The 27281-nt window shown below is 40.3% G+C and overlaps 1 pseudogene; it reads right to left on the reverse strand.

The window, feature by feature from the left end:
- Nucleotides 1-2605: 2605 nt before the first annotated feature.
- On the reverse strand, nucleotides 2606-17523 carry LOC138597438 (cytoplasmic dynein 2 heavy chain 1-like; annotated as a pseudogene).
- Between the last annotated feature and the right edge of the window lie 9758 nt (nucleotides 17524-27281).

The following is a 27281-nucleotide window of genomic DNA, read 5'->3' on the forward strand; positions in this document are numbered from 1 at the left end:
GAATTTCAGACTTGGTCTAACAATAAAGTATTATCTATCTGTTCATACTATAATTCACATTGTGACTCATGGGTGTGATTAATTGTATTCTATGTCAAAGTGATATAATTTGAAAAGCACTTAAAGTGATTTGTGATTTTGCCAATAAAGAATTAAATAAAGAAGGCAGATTCTGAGGAACCCCTTATTTCCAGTCGAGTCATCAGGCTAAGAACTGGAAATAGAGATGGAGACTTGATGAAAACCAGTTTCACACGCTTCTTATTATAGTTGTTCTCCTAGTAGAACATTTAAAGGTAAATCTGAGGTGCTCCAGTTTAACATCTGCCATCACCTCCTCTACCCAACGCTTATGAGATGACAGTGCTGCCTTTGTCCAGTTGAATTAAATCTGTCTCCTCGCCAACAATGAAGAGAAAGCCATTACTTTTCTTCGGTTCATTGTCAATTCTGCTTCGCTTGGTGCTACACCAAAGATGGCTGCCAGAAGACTGGGCTCTATATCTTTATCACAGATGTACGAAAAAGTTCTCAAAATTTCTGCTCAGATTTCCTCGAGCTTAAGACCAGAACATGTGGCTTAAGTTGGCTGGCACCCGCTTGCACCTAGGGCAAGCTGTGTCAGCCCCTGGATAGATTCTTGCCACTTTTCTCTAGATAAATGCAGTCTATGGAGCACCTTAACTTGTACCAACCCATGTCTTGACTGCCGAGCTTTAATGGGTCTCCTGTTAAATATCCTGTCTGAACTCCCAGTTCACTCCTTACTGTGTTTAGCTGGCTTGTTAATCGCCCTTACATTCCAGCTCATCAGTTTTGTGTCCATTCTGCTTACATTTCTGTTTGATGCCATATCAAGAACCCGCCACCAGATGTCGCCCCTTGCATCCCTGTGGAAGAACCTTTTTGGATCAAGCCTCGGAGCAAATAAGAACATCAACGCACAGGTCATGCTCTATAACGAGCTCAAATGCGGCCAACCGGTCCACCATCTCAACACGCAAAGCTTACCGTGTGTGGCTCCACACAAACTACCCCCTTGGCCAAAGCTTTAAAAATAGCATTGCTCCTCTGGCTTATAGCTGCCTAAACCAGCAGGGGGGAACAATCAACGCTGAGAACTTGAGTTAAATAAATATAAAATAAAACCAAGATGAAGGGGGTGAACCAACAATAATAGCTCAAGAAAAAGAAAGAGAAGGCAGAACAATTTTCCACTCTGAAGCCGTCTATTTTCACAATTACTATGTATTAACATTAGCTAACTATTACTCTGCATTTTGCAACTATTACTCTGCATCAAGTCTGCAATATCCCGTTAGCATAACTTCCCAGTTCATGTATTACCTCCATTAGCATATTAGCCAACTACTACTTAGCCAATTACTCCGTCAAGTCCGTAGATTTCACCTGGGGCTCAGCTCCTTCCTAATATTCACCTCCTGTGTGTAGTCTGGATAGATTTGAATCTTTCCACTCCGACCCTCCGGTGTCCTCTCCATCTCCCTCACCTTCTTTAGTATCTCCTCCTTCTTATATAGTCGTGGATTCTCACTACAAAGGCTCTCGGTGGGGCACCCTCCCCATCTCGTTTACCCCCGAGAGTCTGGTGTGCTCTGTCCAATGTTGGTGTCACTGCCAGTCCCATCTTTTCATTTAGCAAGCCAGCCATGAAATCTGACGGCCTTCTGCCTGCTTCCTCCCCTTCTTTTACCCCCAGAATGCGGATATTATTGCGCCGTGATCTTGCCTCGAGGTCACTCCATCACTTGAGTCTCAGCATCTCTTTTTCCCTTTCTTTCAACCTCCCCTCCATGCTGGTTATGGCATCAGACTGGCCGTTCAAAGTCTCATCCACTTCCTTCTCCTGTTCATCCATCTTGGTGGACAAGTTGCTAGCCTTCTCCCCGACTAGCCTCACCTCCGCGTATAGTGACTCAAAGGGGTTTGCTTTCTCCTCCAAACTTCTCGCACATTTCTCCATCTCTGCTTTTGACTCTCTTCTCCTCTTCGCTATCTCTTCTTTGCACATTGCAATCTCAGCCTTGAACTCTTCTCTGTATTTCGCTATCTCAAAGTTGCCTTTTTTAATCATCTCTTTAACCCATGGAGGCATGTCCTTTGCACTGGTTGGGCTAGCTACCTGCTCTGATTATTCGATAAGGAGCTATTGTCGATCCCAAACTACACAGAAACGTATTCACTGACCCAAAAATCAAAAAAAAACCAAACCCCTGCTTGCTCAGATGAAAAAGGAGATAGAAATAGAGCGATATTAACTTTCGACTATTTTTCCACGGAGCCTCTCCGCGCACGTCTTCAAACGGCAAAGCACATCTGGAAGTCCTCCAACCAGCATTGAAGATCCATCTGTATAACCACTCTGGGTACGTTGGCAAGAACTTTTACCTCTGCTCAACACGCATGTCCCGTTGTCCTGTTTAAATGCTATTTTTTGCATTGAAGAGTACATTTTTTTGAAAGCAATTAAGCAATAATTAACACATTGTAAACAAAAAGGTTGGAGGATCAACTAAACTTAAAGCCCAAGCAGAAGGAGTTTTATAAGTGATGTTTCAGTCTTTATTTGTGATGGGGTCATGTATTCAAAAACAAAGAATATTCTTTGTACTGACTACTACATTTCCTATTGTCTGTATCACTCTGGGTCTGGCTGGGTAGGCTGTAGTAGACGCTTGAACAAACGGAGATGAGAGTTATCTTGATATAACAAAAAATGATCTTGGGTTTATTGTTCCATATTCAAAAAATGATATTCAAAAAAGCATGGATACTGATTCAGGTTATCAAAATTATAAAGCAATCTGGCCAGCAAATGTGGAAAATATGCAAACAAACAAACAGGCTCTCAACGTCTAAAGACTGTGTGCTTTTCCAGCCAAAGCCTCTATTGGTAGGCCTTGGCACTTCCTATATAGTAAAGGGCCTCTCCACCTGCAGAAAAAAACAGAAATTACCATCACACATATCACAACATCGAAAATAAGCAATATATGTCTCAAAAAAGGAAAATATAGAAATTGGCTCCTACATTCTTATACATCATCGAAATTCCAAATGTACACTCTTAGTAAATATTTTTGTAAATGTGTTTTTATAAGCCTCTTATTTTTATAAGCGCAAGCTCAGGAAGTTCAACCTGCCTCCAGGAGCCAGGAGCTGCTGGCTCAATTCTACTCTGCTATAATTCAATCTGTTCTCTGCACTTCCATCACTGTCTGGTTTGGATCTGCCACCAAACAGGACAGAAACAGACTGCAAAGGACAATCTGGACTGCAGAAAAAATCATCGGGGCCGACCTGCCCAGGTATCACTGCAGACCCATCACAACCCACAAACACAAACTCCTCCCCTATGGTAGGTGATACAGGGCACTGTACGCCAAAACAACAAGGAATAAGAACTGCTTTCCTCCACAATAACCCAGTGACACAAACGTCCAATGTACCAGCAAATTTATATTCTTATTATTTATTATTTATTCACTGCTTAAATACACCCTGTTGTCAATATACAAACATTGCACTGTATGAACACAAAACTATGCACCTGTACATGCCGTATATTTTTTTCCGCTGTAAATATTGCTGAACCATCTACCTCATGTGTATGTTTAGTCATAGCTGATTGCGATTCGGTTTCTGTACATACCTTGAGCTCCAAGGCCTTTTCAACAATGGTATTTGCCACTCCCAGGAGGTCATTAAAGGTGAGTCGCTCTAAAGTCGTCCTTCTTGGAAAGGTCCAACCAATGGTCCTGGGACAGGTGCTCCCCACGCTTATACTTCAGCACTGGGACCATGTTCTAGATGTGCAGATGGGAGTGTGAAAATAAAAGTACAAGTTAACTCTAAAAACCAACTAAAGAGTCTTGCAAGTCACCTATAGGTTTTTCAACACTGATGTTTTCATTTTCTTTCTTTATAGTTATAAAACTTAAGTATTTAGAGCCATGAAGTTTGCTGTACATATGATGGTCCCTTTGATTTTGGAAATCAAATGACTTTTTGTCCTGTGCAAATTAGTCTTTACTTGCACAAAATACACAGACTATTGCATAAGACCTTTTCTGAACAAATAAGAATGTGGTGATTCATCAAATTATTCAATAATGCCATGGCAACACTTATGTTTACTCTAAGAATAGCTGAATTGTCCGTTGCAGCAGGCGATTCTTAAATTTACATCTCAAAAGCCTCATTTAACACAAGCAACAACAATAATGTCACAGACCTTATTTTAAATTGTATTTAGCAAAAATGGATGTACCAAAAGTAGCCTTTATTTGTAAAATAACCACCGCATTAGAAAAACATGCTATCATTGAAAAAGCTACCCAGCCAGAGAATAGGATTGTATTTGTCTTACTTCAGGTTTCTGGGCTAGTATCTGCCTGTATTTGCCCCTGTCTGAACCAGTCTCCTCCATGCTTTCTGGACAAGGCCTCAATTGACTCTGACACAAAACTGTCTATGGCCTATGTGTGGCCTGAAAGAAGGAAAGGAGAAAACAAGCTCAAAGGAAATAGAAAGGAAAGAGAAAGTAAAAACCACAGGAGCTTAAATTCGAGAAAAACAGTGACAAACAGAAAACACAAATGAAAGTGAATGGGCAAATGGAAAACAAAGGAGATGTCTGTCTTTACCTGAGAAAAAAAGAAGGAGATGATAAGTGCCTATGACTCAATTATAGTGTAAATACAGTATGTGGGATTTCAATACAACTTTCCGTTTCACAGAAGGAACCACATTTATTCATCCTGGGGGAAACAGCAGCTTCAAATGGCAAAAGAAACTGTGAAACATTTTCTTAAGCTGATTTCTGTCAGAGAACCAAAGAGGTCTGGGTCTCGTCTTAAGGGTTAAACAAAAATTTGATGTCTGGTTTTCATTCTCCCCAGTTCTGTAACAACTATGCAATTATCTATTTTATGAAAGTCCTATAAATATGAATCAATATCAAACTTTCTTGGGGAAATATTGTGGTGGTTTTCTGTTATAGAGGTTATATTTGCTTGTGCTAATTATGTACGAAATGTACCTGGGCAGACGTTCAGACTCCTTTCCTCTGGCTTTCAGGGCCTTGAAGTTTCTCTCCCAGTCTTGAACAGAACTCAGATGCTTCTCCACTAACTTCTCTAAATCCACCTGTCCCAGCACCACCCACTCCTACAACACACACAAACAGAGAGTCACAGTGGTTGGGTACAGAGCACATTTCCTAATTTTAAACGCATGTGTCAAAGCTTAGAGAACACGTCATAGATCACTGAACTGAAAAGGAGGTAACGAATAAAAAAGAGAAGTTGGATGTTGTCGGGGGGGCTTCCCCCTACATTTGACATATGTATGGGTGCAGACTGAGGGGAACAGATAACACACAGTGCTCACTTTTCAATCGGGGTAGAATGCTGACATAGAAAACAACAGAGCTTTTATATACAAATGGGGAAGTAGGACTAATCCAAGGAGAAGTCTTTCAAAGAAAACAGCAGAGGACTGACTCATTGTAATGCGTCAAATAAATAAAAGGGAAACAATGATAAATCAAGTACAATCACTGTGTCAAATATTGTGATCAGTGTTGCAATACAGCATCACAGCAGAGTCATAAAAGGGACTATCTATAAGGTCAAAGAAAATCATGTCATGTAATGCATTCAAATAGATTGTTTTGTATGATGAGAATTGCCCTACAAAAAAACCCTGTCTTACTTCTCTTAAAGGGCCAGTTTGCTAATTTTCAACCTCAGTCCTTTCTTGCTATTATGGGGAGCTAATGCAAATTTGGTTTCACACTGTGACTTTGGAGGACGCTATCCGCCTATCCAATGGGCCCTGGAAAATCTCCGCCAGACTATGTAAAACACGTCATCTGGCAGAGGCCAGAGAGCTTGCAAAACTACACTTCCTCAATCTAGGACGCCCGCCTCAGATGCCAAATCTCACTCAAAATCGTCAGGTTTGAAATGTAGACTGCAGACCCGAAGATTTTTTAGACGATCCACGGGTATATTCTCATTGTATTTCAGATTCTGTACCGCTCGGACCCATCGCCTGCAGCGATCAATGTCCTTGACTAGAAAACGGTAGTATTTCACTCCAGCGTCTCTGGCTGGGCCGTTCCTTTCAGAGGGAGGGGCGAAATGCATGCTGGGTGTTGTAGGAATGTCGAATGGGCGAAACCACGTGTGGTTTGTACAACTTTCTCCACAGCTATGGCACCAATTTCAAATATTATTGCTTCTATTGATTACAGAGAACACCAGCTTTGACTGACAGTGGCATTTTCCAGGGGCCAATTGCTCCTTTAATAACATACAGATGTTTTATAACAGGACATCCTAATTGTTACTAATGACAAACTAATGTGTTGTTCAGGCACCTTGAACTTGTGTTGTATAGCTTGCAGGCGGCTTACTAGGTCCTCGGCCTTGTTGAAGATAGTGAGGAACCCAGAGGCATTTCTATTAATCATGACACTGAAGATCATCTCGTCCCCCTGGGCGCTGACCCCTTTGAACTGGTTTGAGATAAAGATGAACCGCTTCATCTCTCTGAAGTAGCGTGCTCGCACCTTCTCAAATGGAGGACGGAACTGCAAACGGCCCTGTCTTTTCAAAAGAAAGAGAGAAATGTAATGAGAAAAGGTTGTTTTCTCTTTAATCCACACTTATGAATACTGTGTTTGTAGGAGAGAGAAAGAAAGAGAAAGTAAGACCAGTACAGAGAAATGGTGGCGTTTAAGAATTAGAAAAAAATGTAGAAGTTTCCGCTAGTGGTTTGAGACACTAACATACTGTATGTGTATGAGTGTAAGAGGAAGAGAAAAAGATAATAACCTACACATAAAGAGAAAGATTGTGTACAAGAAGAACAGTAAAGTGTGTGTACTGACTTGAAAGTGAGGTCTATGTGTATTTCAGGCAGGTTCTTGTTCAGAGCTTCCAGTCCTGTCTGGTACTGGTGTTCAAGAGCCTTGTATAGCTGATGGTTCCAGTGCTGACGCCATGCCTGCATATCATCACACCTGAAGCCCTGGACACAAATAGACGTGCATTAACTTTGACAATTAGGATTTATTGTACAATACAGTTTTTTTGTTTTAAAATTTTATTTACATCCAACAACAATACAATGTACTGTATACATTTTCATACAATTACTTTCTTTTTCTTTTTCCAGCTGTCTTTAGCAGTTTTCACGCATTAGATTCAAGTGTTGAACAAATTCAACACTAATACTTATCCACTCCAGTACGTGCATACATATCCACATACATTCATACACGTACATATATCACACACACACATGCATATATAAGCGATCCCACCAAAAATGATAATAATTTAAATTGCAATGAGAATTGTCCACTAAAAATATAGGTGCAATGTTTAATCTAAGACCGTATGGCATGCAATGTGTGTATAGAGAGAATTTAAAAGTGATAGTTAGGAAGGAGCATCAACGGGAGATACATGTAACTGTATTAATAAAACTAGGACAGGGCTTTGGAGCCTTAATAAGTATGTGATTAGTTCCGTTACATCTTACACAAAACAGTGCTGCCACAGCTTACACTCAGTCCGGACTGAACTCGGTAAAAAAGGTCTGTTCCTACTCAGCCCTATCAACCTGGAACACACTACAGCAGAATTTTAAGTTGTCCAGCTTAATTCCCAGAGGGAATTTTAAAGAAATAATCATGAAGTTCTCAGTTTTGTTGTATTTGGCGGCCCCTTATGGCTTATATGTCCTAGATAACCAGACTTTTACGGTTGGCTCCGGTTGTAACTCTTGATTCTCCTCGCTGATCTGAGCGTCGAATTTGTCTCTTTTTCTCACTTCACTTATTTTTGAAGTTGTATCTGAAGTCATTGATCTTTTCTTTGTTTGTTCAGCCATAGTAGATTACTGTAGAGACCGGAGAAGCAGCTGCTTAGCTCTGCCTACCCTCTCTGACAGACCAACCACTGCTGGGTGATGGAAAACGCGTCAGTAACTGGGCGCCGCTTGTGATTTTTTCCGCGAATGTCGCCACAGACACTCATTCAATAGTAATAATACATACTGCAAAGGATTGTATTATTGTTTTGTGTCTCTGTGTTGAATGTCCTGTCTGTCTGTAACTCTGTGTTGTTGCTGCTGTCTAAACAGGTCTCTCTTGGGAATGAAACCATGTGTCCCAATGAGATTACCTGGCTAAATAAAAAAAATAAAAATGTACCATTATAACCCCAGCAACCACAGAGCTCCCTCATTACCTTTATTGTTTTCTCTAAATGTTTATGGTTATGAAGAATATGTATAGAAATAATTTTAAAGATCCATACTTCTGATTGTAACCAATACCTGAGCCTCCAAAGTGGCAAAGCCAGTACGCAGGTCCTGAAGGCCATCCTTCCACCGCTGCTGATGTCTCAGTAAGTCCACATTCATCAGTGTCACCACCTGACAAATGTACCCTGAGGTTTGTAGACAAATACACAAAGGAGAAGGACTTTAGTTACTGATATTAGATCATGGTCCACATGAAATATGGCAGCAAATAATTGAAATTAGTGCAGACTGTATATAAATAAAATAGCTATAACCTTGTCAGTAAAGTCCGTGTGCCATTTGTGCAACTTCCTGTTTTCTGTGGACAGTTTCTCAGCAGCAGACTGCAGCTTTGTAATGTACGCTTCCAGCTCTTTGGGGTTGTCCCAAGTGATCTGCAGTTTACCACCTGCTTCCTTTGACTGAGAACGACGATTCTAAAAAGAGAAAAGCAGAAATATTTATGCCAGTTATAGATACAAAGTCAACTTTTTATGCACAATTTTCAGGTGACAAGTGAGTTTCTTGCGGTAAAGAATTTCGGGGGAAAATATCCTCTTTACTTTTCAGAGAAAAGAAGAAGAATGAAGAAACAGTAAAAGAAGTAAAGTACAGAAAAGGAAAGTACGTTCTATGTGTGATTCATGTTTTATTTGCAAGTCACCAATTTCTTCAACTACATTACAACATTTTTATAATTTATAATGACTATAAATCACATTCAAAAAAGAAAGGAAGAATAACAATTTCCAGCTATGTGCAGTACCTTGATGACCTGCTCAAAGGCCAGGGCAAGCCCAAGCATCATAGGCCTCTGAGAGGGAATCATCTGCTGGTCAGTTGTCTTGTAGAAATGGGCCACCTACAACACAGAGTTACATTATGAGCTTGAGGCAAAAATCAATTAATTAATGAATAAAAAATGTGATTATATTTTGACCATAATTCTCACCAGTTTTAGGACAATGGCTTGTCTGTAGAATTTGTCTGCAGTGTTAGACGCCTGTTGTATCTTGGCTGGGATGGGAAAGCCGAGGGCAGAGAGCTGCCTGACCTCCCTGAGCAGACTGACCAGCCTGTCTGAATACTGGATCTTCAGTCTGCCGTCTGCATGGTCCAGATCCATCACACGGTTACTGGCCTGCAGGCTAAACAGGGGGAAAGACTGTCATACAGGATCCACTCCAACCAGCACCTGTTTAGACTGAAGTGCTTTTGATTAATGTACAAAATGAGGCGATGATAAAACATTGTTGTAGTAGTAAAGTAGTAGACATTATCAAATAAAATGGAGTATAGGCAATCAAGTTGAAAAGTTTGTGTCTGTCCAAACTTTTTTGTTTTGCGTCAAGTTGAGCAGTGTTTCAGGGAGGTTCCTGCCAATAAGTGGCCCAGACTTGTCTCCAGGGCCTCCATGGCAACGACTCTCAAAGTCAGTCTTCAGGCCTACGAATATCAATAAAGTAAAGAGGGGTCAACTACACGTCACCACTGACGTTCCTTCCATCCTACACATCATTTTTACACTTACCATTCCTAATACTATTGTATCAACTTACTGAGTGAGCAGGTAGGGCTCCAGTTAAGAATATATTGCAGTGGTAGCAGAGCCTTCGAGCTCTATGTACTCTAACCACTAGACATCTCACCTGATTTCAAGTCAAACATTTCTGAAACAACCGAGGATAGGGTATCTTGACTGTGCTTCTCTTGTGGACAAAGGTTTTTTTAAAGTCTGACACAGTGCCTGCCATCAAAAGAAATGTAATGAAACTGTGTTTAAAAATTAAACAGAACATGAGAAAAAACACAATAACTCTCAGTCACATAAAGTGAGTGCTTTGAGGCTCAACTGTGCACCTTTGTTGTAGTCCAATAATTTGGCCAGCAGTGTCTCTCTCTCAGACTGCAGCTCTTTGCTGATGGTGGGACGTCTGATCAACTCTTTGTGCTTTTGAAACACCTGCAACAGCTAGCAACAGACATGTACAAAGGCATGTTTGATGAGTTCCCTTAACTACACGCCTCCACACACAATGCTTCATAACTTGAACTGAAAAGTGTGTTTCACTACCTGTTGCGGGTTGTCCCCCACGTCAGCAATGTAGCTCTTTAGTCTGCCTGTGACCTCCTGCTATGACGGAGTCATTAGGCGCTCAAACTGAGCCACTGCTGCTCTCCAAAGAGGCTACAAAACACGTACAGAAGTCAGACTCTAAGTTAAAGAGAGATGTCACTGTGAAGGAACTTTTTATGTTAACCTGTTTGATCAAATGTTTTAACTTCTATAATATTATATAGTCAGTAATCGTGGTATAATCAGCTAATGATTATTTTAGACATAGTGTTTGTTGTTGTGCATGATTTACTGTTGCTCCTTCTGTCTTGGAGCGAGATAGTTAGTGGCCTTGTCTGGGGCAAAGAGCTCTGGCAAGGGGTAAACTCTAGATAGTCAGGCGCCTCAGCTAAAGTCATAACAATAACACCTTGCTTTGTCTCTGTGAGAGAGAGTTATTTCTGTAATGTATAACACACACTGTGAACCTTGATTCTGTGTCAGTCAGCTAGACAGCTGCATTCTGTGTAGCACTGGTTTCACTCAGCTCAAGTTGTGAATTGCTTTTACTCATCTTCTATTATTCTTCAATTAAAGACATCAAAAGACAACTATGTTTCTCAAAGAACTTTATTGGTCTCGGGATCAGAAATTGCCACCACAAACTTGGCGACGAGGATGGGATTCGACGCCTGATCGGACTCCCGGCCAGTGCTCGGATCCTACCAAAGAGGGAAAGAACCAAAACAAAACCACGTGCAAAGAAACAATCAAACGGTGAGAAATTGTAAATTAATTTTGAAAATTTCCAACGAATATCAATTTTGAGTATGCTAAAGGTTATACCGGTAAAAGAAGTAGGCCTAGGAAGAAGAATAAAAATCCCAGGGTGTTGATATAACTGATACCAAGGTTAGTGATTCAGGGATTCGTTGGCAGACGTGTCATAGCTACTTGACAGAGAGTCAGGAAGACTCATATATAACTGATACCAACGTTGTTTATTAAAAGAGAGAATAAGTTAACGTGCTATGGATAAGATGGGAGGGGGTCAGAGCAAACAGTCTCGTGAACCGGACTCAGGTCCGCAACCTAAATTCCAATGTGACATGATTAAAGTAATGAAGTCAAAGCACCCGGTAAGTTGTGATCAGTTATCAAAATGGGTAGAATTGGGTTTCCCTCAACAGGGCAGTTTCAGTCTCCGCCGACTTGACGAGTTACATGAAATATTAGAAGGGAAAGAAGAGGAGGACAGATAGAAAGCAGAAAAAAAATGTCTAAATCAAAAAGAAAGAGGTTTGTGCTATTTCAGGCTGACTGGAAGGCAGTTCTGACAAGAGAGGAAAGCATGAGAAGAGAGGGAGTGAAACTGAGGAATGAAGCTAAGAATGTTAATAAAGCTGAAAAGAAAAAAACAGACAATTCAGAAGAACAAACACTAACCCAACCCTTATATCCTGTGTCACATGGGCCCTCTGGGAGAGGAATGGATCACCACCTGGACTCCGCTCCACCACCACCCTACAACCCAGCACCTCCAGGTCAGGCACCCCCTCCCCACCAAGACCAGACACAAAGAACATATCGCCACCACCAGACACGGGATCACCTAGGGCCTCCGCCCCTACACCAACAGAGGATCGGACATATGACCTCAGTGGAAACACTTTATCAAAAACCAGGAGAACCAGTGGACACTTTCCTACAGCCCAGTTTGACCAACACAGCAGCATACAAAAAGACTGGGGAAATTCACTCAGCCCTTATGAATCCAACCTAACGAGGCTGTTCTTAGTCCAGATGCACCCACATCTGTCTGACACCGTAAAGCGTTCCTGCATCACATGGGAAATAACCTCTCTGTCAAATATCCTGCTACATGCGGAACATGCAGAGAAGCAGAACAGACGCCAAAAAAGATAAAGAACTAAAGAAACAACGGGACATGAGAGCTCAAGGTATATTGACAATGGTGCAGCTTGCCACAGCCCGCGGCTGAGGACAAGGTGGCCGTGGGCGAGGCAGAGATCTGTGGGATGTGTGTTTCAACTTTGGAGAAAGTGGACATTGGGCTGCAGACTGTCCACACCTAGAGGACAGTAAGGGAGGGGCAAAAACATGGAGAGTGCCTTCTTCAGATTGACTGCCGGGTGGTGGGCGGACCCCAGAGAGTGAAGTCCAACCTCCCACGAGCCTTGACACTAAGAACACCACACCCACACCCACTCACACACACACACACACACAGACACCACAGAATGATTCACCCAAACCTGCTAAAGCGTGCATGATTTACTGTTGCTCCTTCGTTAGTGGCTTTGTCACTCGCAGTTTCCTACAACTAACCTCAGTGTAGGGGTTGTAATGCAGCGGATTGAGTGCAGAAAAAGGTTCAAACACACGACCTGAAGTGAGAGCCTGCTGCTTCCCTCCTGGTAGCAGCTGCAGCAGTTTCTCATGAACCATGCGCAGAGTCACCACCTGGTAGAAATAAACAGGGAGAGTGATGTCATTTGTTTTATCTCTGTTTCTGGTTATGAGGCTCAAATAAGTCAACAACACGTCTTACAACTTGTGACTATTGACTGACTATTGGAGACAACCTCGTCTCTTCCTTAAATGCATGCAGAACATTTTTAAAACAGACGTGTCAGTAAGAGTTTACCTGGCAGTCGCCTTTGTGAAACCTTCCATGGAAAATGCTACGAGGGCAGAAAGTAGATATTAGTTCCCATAATTAACATTCTATCAACAAGTAAACTGTACACATTATTGTAAAGAGGAATGAGGTATCTGTGTGTAGAGTATGTGACAGAGGCTAAATGTCTTTTGACCAGACAACTTTCCAAAGTGGTAGCCTTTCTGGAAGAAAAAAAAAACAGTAAAGGTCTACTGGGACGAGACACTCTCTCAAAGGTCATAACGAAAATGCTGCCCCATCTCTTTATCATGTCGATTTATGGTTCACTTCCTGTCCTGAAATTCCACTTAAATGTCACATCTGCTTATTTACAAACAAGCAGACACAAGGAAAGCAAAACTAAAGGATTCTAGGGAGTATATTTGTAGCACTGAATGTGATGAAAATAATACCTAAAGAGATATCTATATCCAGGCTTGGGGAGTAACGGAATACAAGTAACAGCATTACGTAATTAGGATACAAAAAGGGCGACTTTATTCTGTCACAGTTACAGAAAAAAATAGTTAATTAGATTACAGATATACTTATTAAAAATGAGGATTATTAGCAGGATTACAATTTTAAAATCAGTTTTTAATATGAAGACGATATAATACCAAAGATGCTCTATAACATCTGGCGTCTCATTTCTAAACCGCGAGTCTGACCGTCTCTGATAATACCATGCACCTGTGCGCCCATGTTACGACTTTATGACACACAAGTCTCACAACACCGCTCCTCAAAGTTGCCATGGCCCCAAAGATCAACTGCTGATGTTAGCTGCACAGAATTCAAGTTACAAATGTTAGCTAACCTGTCGTCTTCTACGACTACTACTTGGTGACGGCAGCGGACGGGATGGTGTGGGTAAAAACACAAGCCCTAGACTGGAATAAGTTTATGGTAGTTTACTTATAGTTTGAGTGAAAAGTAGTGTCAATAGCTTAACAAAGTACAGTTAAATGCACATAATTACAGTTAATTTAAACGGGCATTCCTGCATTAAAAATGTATGTCACAATCCCACCCCTGTGAGTCCTGTTTTCCCCTGCCTTCCATGATAACAGCACAGCTGTGTGCAATTGGATGATTGGACTGCTGAGAGCACACCTGTGGGGGATGATCGTTAAGAGTTTATTTAAGTTGAGAGCTGGCAACAGCATGCTGCCAGAACGTTGTAGCTCCCTGTCTGGACAGTAGTTGACAGTTGTAATAAGTTTTGTCCTTTCTACCTTTGAGCACTTTGTAAATTGAAATTAGACATTTTTGTAAAGTTTTTCAGCCTCTCAGTTTTTTAGGTTTTGTGCTTTGGTTTTGCTTCAAGAGTGCTCCTGTTTTGTACTTTGTCTTTTTTTTGATGATCTTCAGTAAAAGATTGCAACGTACCAACTCTCCTGCCTCTGAGTCTGCTTCTGGGTCCTTCTACCTACCTTGTGTCAAAGTATTGAAATGTCTTTTCTCTTGTCTTTATTTGCAGATTTACTATTGAAGTAATCCAAAAGTAACTGAAAGTAATCAGTTATGTTACTTTAAAATTGTGATACTTGGTTTACGTTACTGAAAGTAACCCTCCCAACCTTGTCTATATCAATATATATATCTATATGAATGGGAAGTGTTTTCTTGACCCTGGATGAAAACCCTTTCTTACCTCATCCAATCTCTTTGCAAGGCAATGAAGGCTTTGTGGGCAGTGCTTGTTTCCCTTCCATGAGTGGGGAGCGTTTCTTTTCCACACCAGTGGAAAACAACAATTAAGCCATGTCTTCATTGTTTACCACAATAATACTGATGACCTCTTTTTATACAAGATGAAAATGCATTTTTTGTTTGAATGAGATGTTTAACTACGCTAAAAGGTTTAGATTTTCTGATCCCTTTTGTACCTGTCCAGTCAGATGCTCACAGGCTACCACCCACTGTTCACAGACGGCAACACCCGTTCTCAGGTGCAAACACACAAACAGTCATTCTAGAGTTGTCATTTGTTGCATACTAAGGTAACACAGTGTTTCCTGTGGGTTAGAGTCTATGTACAATGTCAATAACACTAAGCTGGTTTCATTTCTCAAAATATGCAAAAAGTGGCTGTGGTCTTTGTGACATGGAGGTCTTGACGCACACTCTGTAAAACTACATCAGCAAATATTTGTTTTCATTTCCTCCATTTCCTGGTTTGGGTTTTGTCACAAATCCACACCCAGCTCACCTGACGATTACATCCATGAGTCGCACCATGCAGGTTTCTGGATAAGGCTCAAAATCAGTTTGCCGGCAAACATCGTCAAGAGAGTCTCTGCTCTGTTCCACCAGATCCACCACATCAGACATAGACAAGCCATCAAGACCACCATACTCCGTACTGATGAAGACAGTCGACACAGCAGACAGAGAGACAGACAGAAAGAGGGGGGCGGGGCTAGCAGCTGTGCAGAGAACAGAGGTGCAGGTGTGTTGGAGGGTCTGAAGCAAAGTGATCAGATTAAGTAGATTGTGAATCAAAACTTAATAAAGTGAAGAGAGAACAATTAAAGTGTGGAAGTAAGAGATAACCATCTAGAAAGAGGGTAATCCTGACAGAGTAACTCTACTGGTGATGTGCGAGTAACAATAATAATGACTGTTATTATTATTCAAAATAATTTTAGTCCTTTCATGTAAGGTTTTACAAACTTATGTAGACAGTTGAAAAAACATCACAGGTTCAAAAAGCTTTATTTAAAAGGTATAATATCCAATATTCTATGTCTATGTACGTAGATGCCGTCATATTTTTGACAGGTGCATCTGTTTTAACCTGCGCAGCTTTTTTAAATCTTTGCTGTACTTTTAATCAAGCCTGGGCCAGACTTGTATGTTCTGTGGCTGTGGCGATTATTGACACTCTCTGACTCTGTCACTCTGTCTGTCACTGTTAACAGAGACTCCAGGCTGCAGTTCAGCTCAAACACTTCACTGATAAACCTGAGAGTTACACAGAGCTACATCAGCTTCATCATCAAAAGACCGGTTCTCCTCTTACGTCCACACTTCTGTTCTTATGTATTTTCTCTCTCTCTCTCTCTCTCTCTCTCTCTCTCTCTCTCTCTCTCTCCACACAGCATCCATGTACAGTGTTTAAATATTGTTTATTTAGGCTGACAGTCATTGCCTGTGGTCATGTCAACAGGTCTGAGATATGGTAGCTTATTGAAAAAGGCATACACGTCTATTGTTGGCCAACTCACAATGCAAAAAAGAATTGCAATTCCTTTGGCAAAACAAATAATACAATTTGGCAAACATATAATAAAATATGAAGTGAATCCTCCTATTACGGTAAAATATTGATCATTCTGCAAGGACACAGAGAGAGCAGCGAAGAATGAAACGTCTCTCTCTTTCAATTGATTTCTACCCGGGCAACATTAGACTACCATGTGACTATGGCTCTTTAAATCCTGCTACAATGTGAAATTCATGCTTGAAGTAACAGACTTTTATTATTTGAATGTATTTGTTTTCATATACAAAAATAAGACACTTCCATCAGAATACAGGAAATAAAGGTTTTGACACTCAAAATTTCCTGGAGGAAAACCCCAGACCCACCCACCCATCCCCCCATTTTACAGACACATACTATGTTTCCCTACTATTATTAAAGTATTTATTATCATTATTGTTATATTATGATAGTTCCCTCCAGTTCTGTGTGAAAATTAATAATAAGCATTGTTGTAAAACGATTTAATTGTACTTTCTCATACAAAATGTATGAGAGTGAATCATAACGGAAGTTAGACAATATGGGGCTGAGCCCCCGGAAAGGTCTGATCCTTAAATCGCCCCTGACCCCGCTGCAAATCAATATTTTGAGATACTAAGTCAAAATATTAAGAAAGTATCTCAATGTTAGTCATTATTTACAGGACTTTTTTTAAAAATCCAAGTGGCAGACACGGGCTTCCTTAGACTTGTCGGTTTTCTCACAAATTTGACCATGCCTGTCATTTGACATTTTAACAAAGACTAAACAACAATTAATCTGTAATGGTTGAACAACCACAGCCATGAATCATGGCCACAAATCGTGCAGCTGTAATGCGGTGAGTGTCATCTCAGCACGGCTATATTATATATAGATATTTTATTACTGTCATTGTAAGAAAAACACTGGTGTTACAAATAACATTAACAATGGCTCTTTTTAATTCAACTGTCCGATAAGTTTTCAGAGTGTCATTATTTTATTATCTGCACCTGTAATTTTTTAAACTGTGACTTGTCAAAATGTCTTACTTGAAAAAGGCCTGAAAGTACAACAAATTATTCATAGCAAAGAAGTGAAAGTCTCATTTGTGCTCATGGCCAGGTTAACCTATTCAGAGGCCCTGGGGCAAAACTGCACTGGGCTCTGTTTGCTTGTGTACCTGGCCTTAGATGGGAGGTGATACATTGTAATTGATTATAATTTTAATTAAGGAATATACACTTAAAAACATAAAGTACACTAAAGTTTGGTGCAGGGCTTCAATAACTGCTTACTTAAGGCCCCTGTTCTGCCATATTATAGTTCACTTATGTACAGTATATTCCCATCTGGAGACACAGTGGACATGATATTAGCACAAACAAACTGACACACATGGATTTTGATGTATCCGGGGGTCAGGGGCTGATGATAATATCTAATGCAATCAGGCCTTTGTGACAAATCACAGTGTTCAAATTCACAGTCACACACAAAACCATTCTGGTATTCCCTTGACAAAGTTTCATTTCCGTCACTGACCTTTTATAGATATACGGGAAACTCAATTTGAAGTTTCAATATGATGTTGTTCACCTTTCCAGGAGGATTAACAATGACACTGATAACCATATTACCTTTACACATTACCCAAAACATCATCTTTCTATTGCTCCTTGGGCTATTGTAGTTGGTTACGATCCAAACTGTGCAATCCACCCTCCGCCAATGTAATATTTTAAATAACTTTCCCAGTCTGGTAAAAAAAAAGAGGTGAGTCATACTATTAATGCAGACTTTGCAGCATTTTCTTTAAACAAACGGAAGTTAAACAGAGAGAGAGAGAAATTTTGTGTTTTCTTCAGTTCACTTTTCAGACAGGAAGTAATAGAAGAAAGGTGGTAGCGTTTTTTTTGATAACGCTCTTGAGTTTTAAAATTCCCCACAATGATCGGAACTGATTTGTGTAAGGGGGGTTAGGATGTGATTTCAGAGCATTTCTTCTCACTTACGCCCCCATATTCTTGTTTTCCCCTCACAAAGACAAAAAATTCTGTGGGTGTGAATGGTTTCAATTAGGTGCAGGAAGTCTTCTTTTATCAATTGTGATCCTAATACATACGCATGCTTTTGTTATTTTAATGGGGTGTAAAGTTTTATTCTGGAAGTCAAATTTTTAATAACATCTCATCCAAAAGCTTTAACGAGTAGTTCCCCCCTTTTACCAGAAACTTTCTGGAAACAGCCCTTTCTTGATTTTCAGGGGTGACTAACTTTACTCTGAAACATTTCAGTTATTTTGTTTGAGCAGTTGTCGATAAGGCACACTGCAACTGAATGTTAATTTGCACTTTTACAGGAGCAGATTCTTTCCTATGCTCGTATATAATTTATACAGGCAACTTCTATTGTACATTAATATCCTAACTGATAATATTTGCAGTGGTCATACTAAGAATTGTTGTCACATGCTAAATGGACATAATAGGGGTGAGTCAGGGTCAAGTGTGGAGGAGGCTTCACACTCTGGGTACTTTTCTTCAATTTATCAGGGTTTCACATAGAAAATCCTGGAAATTCCTTGTTTCCTGTATCTCCCCTAAATTTGTATATTGTGGTAAATCCAGGAATTGCACTTTCCCCAGTTATCAGCTTTTTCTCCACACAGCAACAACAGTTTATGTATGCTCCCTGTCCATCCTCTTATACAGTAGTAGTACAGTCCAGTTAGGTGCAATAGAGACTAGTTCATGGGCATGTGTGTCTGTAACTGCTTGGCCCTGTGAGAGGGTTTAACAATGATTTATACAGTTTAGTTTTTTTTTTAACCACTTTTCCTTGGCTTCAATGGAATCTGTGAAGTAGACTTTATAAGAAGCATAATCTCTATTTACAGATTCTACGTAGAAATATAGAATCTGTAGGCAGGGACATGGATTTCCGGGACGACAAGTGTTCTGTTTCCGTTTAGAGTGCACTTAGTACATGTAATGCACCGTAATGACATCCCGGCTCCCATCACCGGCTATCTGACGATGATTTCACTTCTTATTAATCTCTTTAGACTTAGACTTAGACTTAGACTCAACTCAACTCAACTCAACTACTTTAAACAGACATCTGCATGCTAACAGCGAACAATCTGTTCTAGATATAAATTTAACTTGAGTTAAATTCTCTGACACGGTGCCACAAAAGCCGTTTAGCATTCTGATTTCCCATCTTCCTCGAATGCACCAGAAATGATCGATCCGACCTCCGTTCAACAAACGAGCATTTTAAAAGTAGTTTTCTTTCTTCTCCTCTTGAGGACAGACCTGACAAAGCTTCATTTGGACTTTTTACTCATTTGCATCATGATGTTGAAATATCAGCAAAGGTAGGACCCGTTAATTAAAGTCAATCACAAGAAAAACGGTTTCTTTTTCTGTAAACAATGCAGCACACAGAAAATGAAGTTGTTATTCACTAACCGTCGGCTACATGCCCCAGCATGTTCCCTGTTGTGTCCAGAGGCTATATTGTCGTCAGACTATAGCTCATGAGATTGCAAGAAGCATGAAAATAATACCACAGTGCAAAGAGATCATGGAGCCCAAACCAGAAATACTTTGATTTAAGTCACTTTAAAGGTCTTTTAGGTGCAAAACAGACTGAAATGAATACTGATGCATCTATATGGCATCCAAGAGCAAGCATCTCATGGAAATAATCAATCAGTGACCAGATTGATTATTTCTATATAGATATTTTTAATGCCTGAAACTGCTGCGGTGGGGTAGGTGTCAGACAAGGAGATCAGCACGTGGGTGAAACAGTATTTGTTGTTTACATTTTCCACAGCAAAGAGAATATAACCTATTAAATTAGATATTCTAGATCTAGCATTCAGGTTTGTTCAATCTTGTGATGATAAACTTGCAAATTACAAGTAAAAAAGTGGTGGGAAAATGTTCTTCCAAATGTGACGTGAATGTGAAACACGTGTGGTTAGCGGCAGAGGTGACATGCAGCAGCAGCTGTGGTTAAAACTGTAGGCCTACGTTGTTTGGTTTTGTTTTGTTTTTTTAGAAAAAAGCACACAACCTAGATCAGGGGAACTCAGTTATACTTAAAAGAGGTCCAGTTTCTCAAGCAAAGGTCTGGAACTTTTTACAACAATGCTTATTATAACTTTTACACAGAACTTTCATAATTTATTATTATTGATAATAATAATAATAATTATTATTATTATGAATACTTCAATATTGGTAAGGAAATACAGTGTGTGTTTGTATGTTGGGGGTTCTCCCCCTGGAAATTTTGAGTGTCAAAACCTGTATTTTTTGTTTATTTTTATGCCCCAGTTTGTGATGGAAGTGTCTTTATTTGTAAATGAAAACTAATTCAAATAATTTATGTCTGGTACTTCACATTCTAGCAGGATTTAAAGAGCCATATTCACATGGTAGTATAATGTTGTACATGCAGAAATCAAATGAAAGAGAGAGACAGCTTTACCTCTTCACTAAAGCTGCTCTATCTCTGCCTCCTGACAGAATGATCAAGATTTGACCATAATAGGAGGATTCATTTTATATTCTATGTTTGCCAAATTTTATTTTATGTTTTGCCGAAAAGCAGTTGCAGTTAGACTTTTTCTCAAGGTGAGTTTTAAAACGGACTGCTGAAGAGAGCGAGGGGGAGAGAGAGAAAGAGAGAGAGTCCATAACTCGAGTTAAGCCAACCTCCACTTTGAAAAACAGTCAAGTCAGCCGCTGAAATGAATACTGATGCATCTATATGACATCCAAAAGCAAGCATCTCATGGAAATAATCAATCAGTGACCAGATTGATTATTTCTATATAGATATTTTTAATGCCTGAAACTGCTGCGTAGGGGTAGGTGTCAGACAAGGAGATCAGCACGTGGGCGAAACAGTATTTGTTGTTTACATTTTCCACAGCAAAGAGAATATAACCTATTAAATTAGATATTCTAGATATAGCATTCAGGTTTGTTCAATCTTGTGATGATAAACTTGCAAATTACAAGTAAAAAAGTGGTGGGAAAATGTTCTTCCAAATGTGACAGAAAAAAGAATAGAACATGAATGTGAAACACGTGTGGTTAGCGGCAGAGGTGGCATGCAGCAGCAGCTGTGGTTAAAACTGTAGGCCTGCGTTGTTTGTTTTGTTTTTTTAGAAAAAAGCACACAACCTAGATCAGGGGAACTCAGTTATACTTAAAAGAGGTCCAGTTTCTCAAGCAAAGGTCTGGAACATCATAATGTCTGACCTGCATTATGATTCAGTACCAAATAAAGAAAATACAATTAGGCTACAAACTTTTTACAACAATGCTTATTATAACTTTTACACAGAACTTTCATAATTTATTATTATTGATAATGATAATAATAATAATAATAATAATTATGAATACTTCAATATTAGTAAGGAAATACAGTGTGTGTTTGTATGTTGGGGGTTCTCCCCCTGGAAATTTTGAGTGTCAAAACCTGTATTTTTTGTTTATTTTTATGCCCCAGTTTGTGATGGAAGTGTCTTTATTTGTAAATGAAAACTAATTCAAATAATTTATGTCTGGTACTTCACATTCTAGCAGGATTTAAAGAGCCATATTCACATGGTAGTATAATGTTGTACATGCAGAAATCAAATGAAAGAGAGAGACAGCTTTACCTCTTCACTAAAGCTGCTCTATCTCTGCCTCCTGACAGAATGATCAAGATTTGACCATAATAGGAGGATTCATTTTATATTCTATGTTTGCCAAATTTTATTTTATGTTTTGCCGAAAAGCAGTTGCAGTTAGACTTTTTCTCAAGGTGAGTTTTAAAACGGACTGCTGAAGAGAGCGAGGGGGAGAGAGAGAAAGAGAGAGAGTCCATAACTCGAGTTAAGCCAGCCTCCACTTCGAAAAACAGTCAAGTCAGCCGCCACGGTTTTTGGAATGCGCATATATGCTTGGTGGTACGGTAACAGCGTGAAAGAACTGATTTCAAAATAAAAGCGACTTTTCATTCTCAAATTGAAATGGAATTTCAAAATGAAAGCCCTCTAAAATGGCTTACATGAACTAATTTCCCCCTGAGTTCAGATTAGGATTAAAAGGAAACCTTCTGATATCACACACTAATTTCACTTCAGAGTGACAGTACAACACCCCAGGGTGTCACTCAGAAAATATCAGGTCATTCTGAGGTTGAATTTCAGGATTAAAAGGAAACCTTTCCTTTTAATCCTCATCTGAAGTCAGAGGGAAAAAGGGCTCATTTTTGCCATTTTAGAAGGCTTTCATTTTGAAATTCCACATCAGAATGACCTGATATTTTCTGAGTGACACCCTGGGGGGTTGTACTATCACTCCGATGTGAAATTAGTGTGTGATAATGATCCATTTCAATTTGAGAATGAAAAGTCGCTTTTATTTTGAAATCAGTTCTTTCACGCTGTTACCGTACTGCCGAGCATATAGCGCACTCCAAAAAAAAAAACGTAGCTGCTGGCTTGACTGTGTTATTCGAAGTTGAGGCTGGCTTAACTCGAGTGGCATAAGCCCGGTACATTTAAGAACAGAAGTGCGGACATAAGAGGAAAACTGGTTCTGATGATGCAGCCTGGTGTAGCTCTGTGTAACTCTCAGGCTTATCAGTGAAGTGTTTGAACTAAACTGCAGCCTGGAGTCTCTGTTAACAGAGACAAACGGAGTGACAGTGTCAGACAATGTCCGCGTTAAATAATCGCCATAGTCACGGAGCATTTACGAGTCTGTCCAGTCTTAAAAGCTCGGTTTACCTTTCTCATTTTAGAGCACCATGTCTACTTTTCCCTAACTCACTTATTTTCTCCCACTGTGTCTCTGGCCCAATCCCAATCTCCACACTCACGGACTTTGAGGCGAGTGTGTGAGTGCTTCGTGCTGCCCCACTGTCAGATCACACTACAGAGCTCTTACTCACTGTGATCATCACAGTGAGTAAGAGCTCTGTAGCGGACTTTTCAACGCCAAATTGCGGACTTTCCCTGAGTCCGCATAACTGCTAACTTGCCTGTGGGATTTACCCAGAGTTCATAGCGAACTTGGTGACGTATACGAAATGTTCGTAAGTTGAAGTATGATAATATGTTTATCTGTAAGTGATAACAATAACATATTTGCAAATCATTACCATTAATGCCTTTCTGTCTTTCGATAGTTTGTTAAATAAAGCTTATCTGATCTTATCTTACAATATGTAAACACTGTAAGACACACAAATACATACAGTGCATACAGAAAGTATTCACAGCGCTTTACTTTTTCCACATTTTGTTATGTTACAGCCTTATTCCAAAATGAATTAAATTAATTTCTTTCCTCAAAATTCTACACATAAAACCCCATAATGACAACTTAAAAAAAGTTTGTTTGAAATTTTTGTTAATTTATTAAAAATAAAAAACAAAGAAATCACTTGTACATAAGTATTCACAGCCTTTGCTCAATACTTGGTTGTGGCACCTTTGGCAGCAATTACAGCCTCAAGTCTTTTGGAATATGAAGCCACAAGCTTGGCACACCTATCTTTGGCCAGTTTCGCCCATTCCTCTTTACAAAACCTCTCAAGCTCCATCAGGTTGGATGGGGAGCGTCGGTGCACAGCCATTTTCAGATCCCTCCAGAGATGTTCAATTGGATTCAAGTCTGGGCTCTGGCTGGGCCACTCCAGGACATTCACAGAGTTGTCCTGAAGCCACTTCTTCGATATCTTGGCTGTGCGCTTAGGGTCGTTGTCCTGTTGAAAGATGAACCGTCGCCCCAGTCTGAGGTCAAGAGCGCTCTGGAACAGGTTTTCCTCCAGGATGTCTCTGTACATTGCTGCATTCATCTTTCCCTCAATCCTGACTAGTCTTCCAGTTCCTGCTGCTGAAAAACATCCCCACAGCATGATGCTGCCACCACCATGTTTCACTGTAGGGATGGTATTGGCCAGGTGATGAGCGGTGCCTGGTTTCCTCCAAACATAATGCTTGGCATTCACGCCAACGAGTTCGATCTTTGTCTCATCAGACCAGAGAATTTTGTTTCTCATGGTCTGAGAGTCTTTCAGGTGCCTTTTGGCAAACTCCAGGCGGGCTGCCATGTGCCTTTTACTAAGGAGTGGCTTCGTCTGGCCCCTCTACCATACAGGCCTGATTGGTGGAGTGCTGCAGCGATGGTCGTCCTTCTGGAAGGTTCTCCTCTCTCCACAGAGGAACGCTGGAGCTCTGTCAGAGTGACCATCGGGTTATTGGTCACCTCCCTAACTAAAGCCCTTCTCCCCCGATCACTCAGTTTTGAGGGACGGCCAGCTCTAGGAAGAGTTCTGGTGGTTCCAAACTTCTTCCATTTTCGGATGATGGAGGCCACTGTGCTCATAGGGACCTTTAAAGCAGCAGACATTTTTCTGTACCCTTCCCCAGATCTATGCCTCAAGACAATCCTGTCTCGGAGGTCTACAGACAATTCCTTTGACTTCATGCTTGTTTTGTGGTCTGACATGCACTGTTAACTGTGGGACCTTATATAGACAGGTGTGTGCCTTTCCTAATCATGTCCAATCAACTGAATTTACCACAGGTGGACTCCAGTTAAGCTGTAGAAACATCTCAAGGACAATCAGTGGAAACAGAATGCACCTGAGCTCAATTTTGAGCTTGATCGCAAAGGCTGTGAATACTTATGTACAAGTGATTTCTTCGTTTTTTATTTTTAATAAATTTGCAAAAATTTCAAACAAACTTTTTTTAAGTTGTCATTATGGGGTTTTATGTGTAGAAATTTGAGGAAAAAAATTAATTGAATCCATTTTGGAATAAGACTGTAACATAAAAAAATGTGGAAAAAGTGAAGCGCTGTGAATACTTTCCGTATGCACTGTATGCTGCAGGTTGGCTTTTTTTCTTATTAGATTGAATGGCCCATCTGGTTTCCAGTGCATGTCCCATTCCTCATTTGTATGCAGTTCTCAAACCCTCACGGACGCCTGATGCCATTAAAGTCCGTGAGTGTTCAGTGCTTTAGGGTGGAGATTGGGATTGGGCCTTCGTAACTCTCCTGTCAGCTAGCTCTTTCGTCTGTATCTGTATTCTCACACACGCACTGGGTAAGTGGCGATGTTTATCTGAGTAACAGACTTAATTGGCTGAGTAGCATCACGTGTGATGATTAACAACAAATGTATTGATCTGCAAGTTTCCTGGACCCCCAAATCACTACCGCAAAGGCAAAAAAGCTGCGCAGGATAAAATAGATGCGCTCGTCAAAACTGTAAATGGGTCCGGGAATGGAGACAATGGCAGTTTGGTCCGGATCTGGACCGCGGTCCGCCGTTTGGGGACCGCTGAGATAGAAAACAAAAGTTCATACACATGCCACTTTATAAAGAGCTCTTTCAGTGGAGAAATGCGATGAAGGGCTTAGCTTCCATGCTAGAAAACATTGAATGAATCAATTGTGAAAATCTGATCAGATTTTAAGATATTGTGTTGATTGTAATTTTTTTCTTATTTGAGCATCTTGAATTCCCCAAAGGCTGCACGGTGGTGCAGTGGTTAGCGCTGTCGCCTCACAGCTAACAGGTCGCTAGTTCAAGCTCCTGTTAGGACTTTTCTGTATGGAGTTTGCATGTTCTCCCCGTGCATGCGTGGGTTCCCTCCCACAGTCCAAAGACATGCTTGTTAGGTTCAGTAGTGACTCTAAAATTCCCCGTGAGTGTTTGCTTGAAAAGTTGTCTGTCCCTATGTGTCCCAACAATTATTGATACTTATTTTTCTCAATACCTGAAACGTGAGATTTAACCAAGCTGTGGTTGATACTGTACTTAAAAATAAAAAAAGAGAAAAAAAAGTGCATCACCTACAAAGAAACAAAACTTTAAACACAGGCTACTTTAACCAGACACAATGGCCTCCATGGTGAAGGGCTTAGCTAACGTGCTAATAACATTCTGTGCGTTGGTACCCCAAATTCAATCGTGCCTATTTTGGTGCAAGAATGAATCAATAGCCTCTTATACACTGCCAGTTCAATGCGGGATTATTATGCCTCTGTTAAGACTCGTCTTCTGTGTAAAACGCACAGAGGCGGAATGGTGGGGAGAAGTCGTTTCCCCTCTGAGGCGGCATCGAAAGTAGTAACAGAGGCAAACAACGTCTGTGGAGCCGGCAGGGCGGAAGAGTGCCATGTGTGTGTATTTGAAGCACGCGCCGCTTGTTTACACCTCCCACATGTTTTGCTTTTGCAACACCGGTGTACACGGGAACACTATGTAAAAACACACACTGAGGTGGCTTTACACTGGCGTGGCTTGGTAAATTGTAAATTGGCAAAGGCAGTATGACAGAGCTTCGTTACCGAGCTGAGGTGGAACCGCAGTGTAGAAAGGGCTACTGGAGTATTGAGAAAATCTGATCACATTTTAAAATACTGTGTGGCACACTTCTTTTAAGTAGATATTTTCAGCCTTTATTTGACAGGACACGGATGGAGTCTGAAAACCCTGAGTCGAGGATGGAGCCTCAATACATGGTACGTGTGATTTACCGGTTAGATTAAAAAGCAGCCCCCCCTATAAATGGCACACTTTGTTGTACCCTCCTTATATTCAACATTACAACTAGGAATATGTAGGGTTCTGGCTTTGACAGAGAAACACATTGCTGCTGTATTCCACCATTCAAAGTTGTTTTTAGATTTTAGCCTTAAATAAAGATTAGAGATTAATTAAATCATTATCCTGAAATTGACTAGATTACATGATTACTTTTTCCTTGTATCAGTTTGTTGATGCAAAAAGACTCTCTCCTTTCACAGTATAATATTTGATTTCATACCCAGTCTTAGAAAAGTAAGGAAGCTGACTGCTTCCTTGTTTGTGTCTCATTTACAGCAAGTTAAATCAAGTCCAAAGAGTGCTTACTATCTGTGTAGTAT

Source organism: Semicossyphus pulcher, unplaced genomic scaffold (assembly GCF_022749685.1).
Source record: "Semicossyphus pulcher isolate SPU_LCO1_2020_fin unplaced genomic scaffold, fSemPul1.0.p SCAF_19, whole genome shotgun sequence".
Taxonomy (NCBI): domain Eukaryota; kingdom Metazoa; phylum Chordata; class Actinopteri; order Labriformes; family Labridae; genus Semicossyphus; species Semicossyphus pulcher.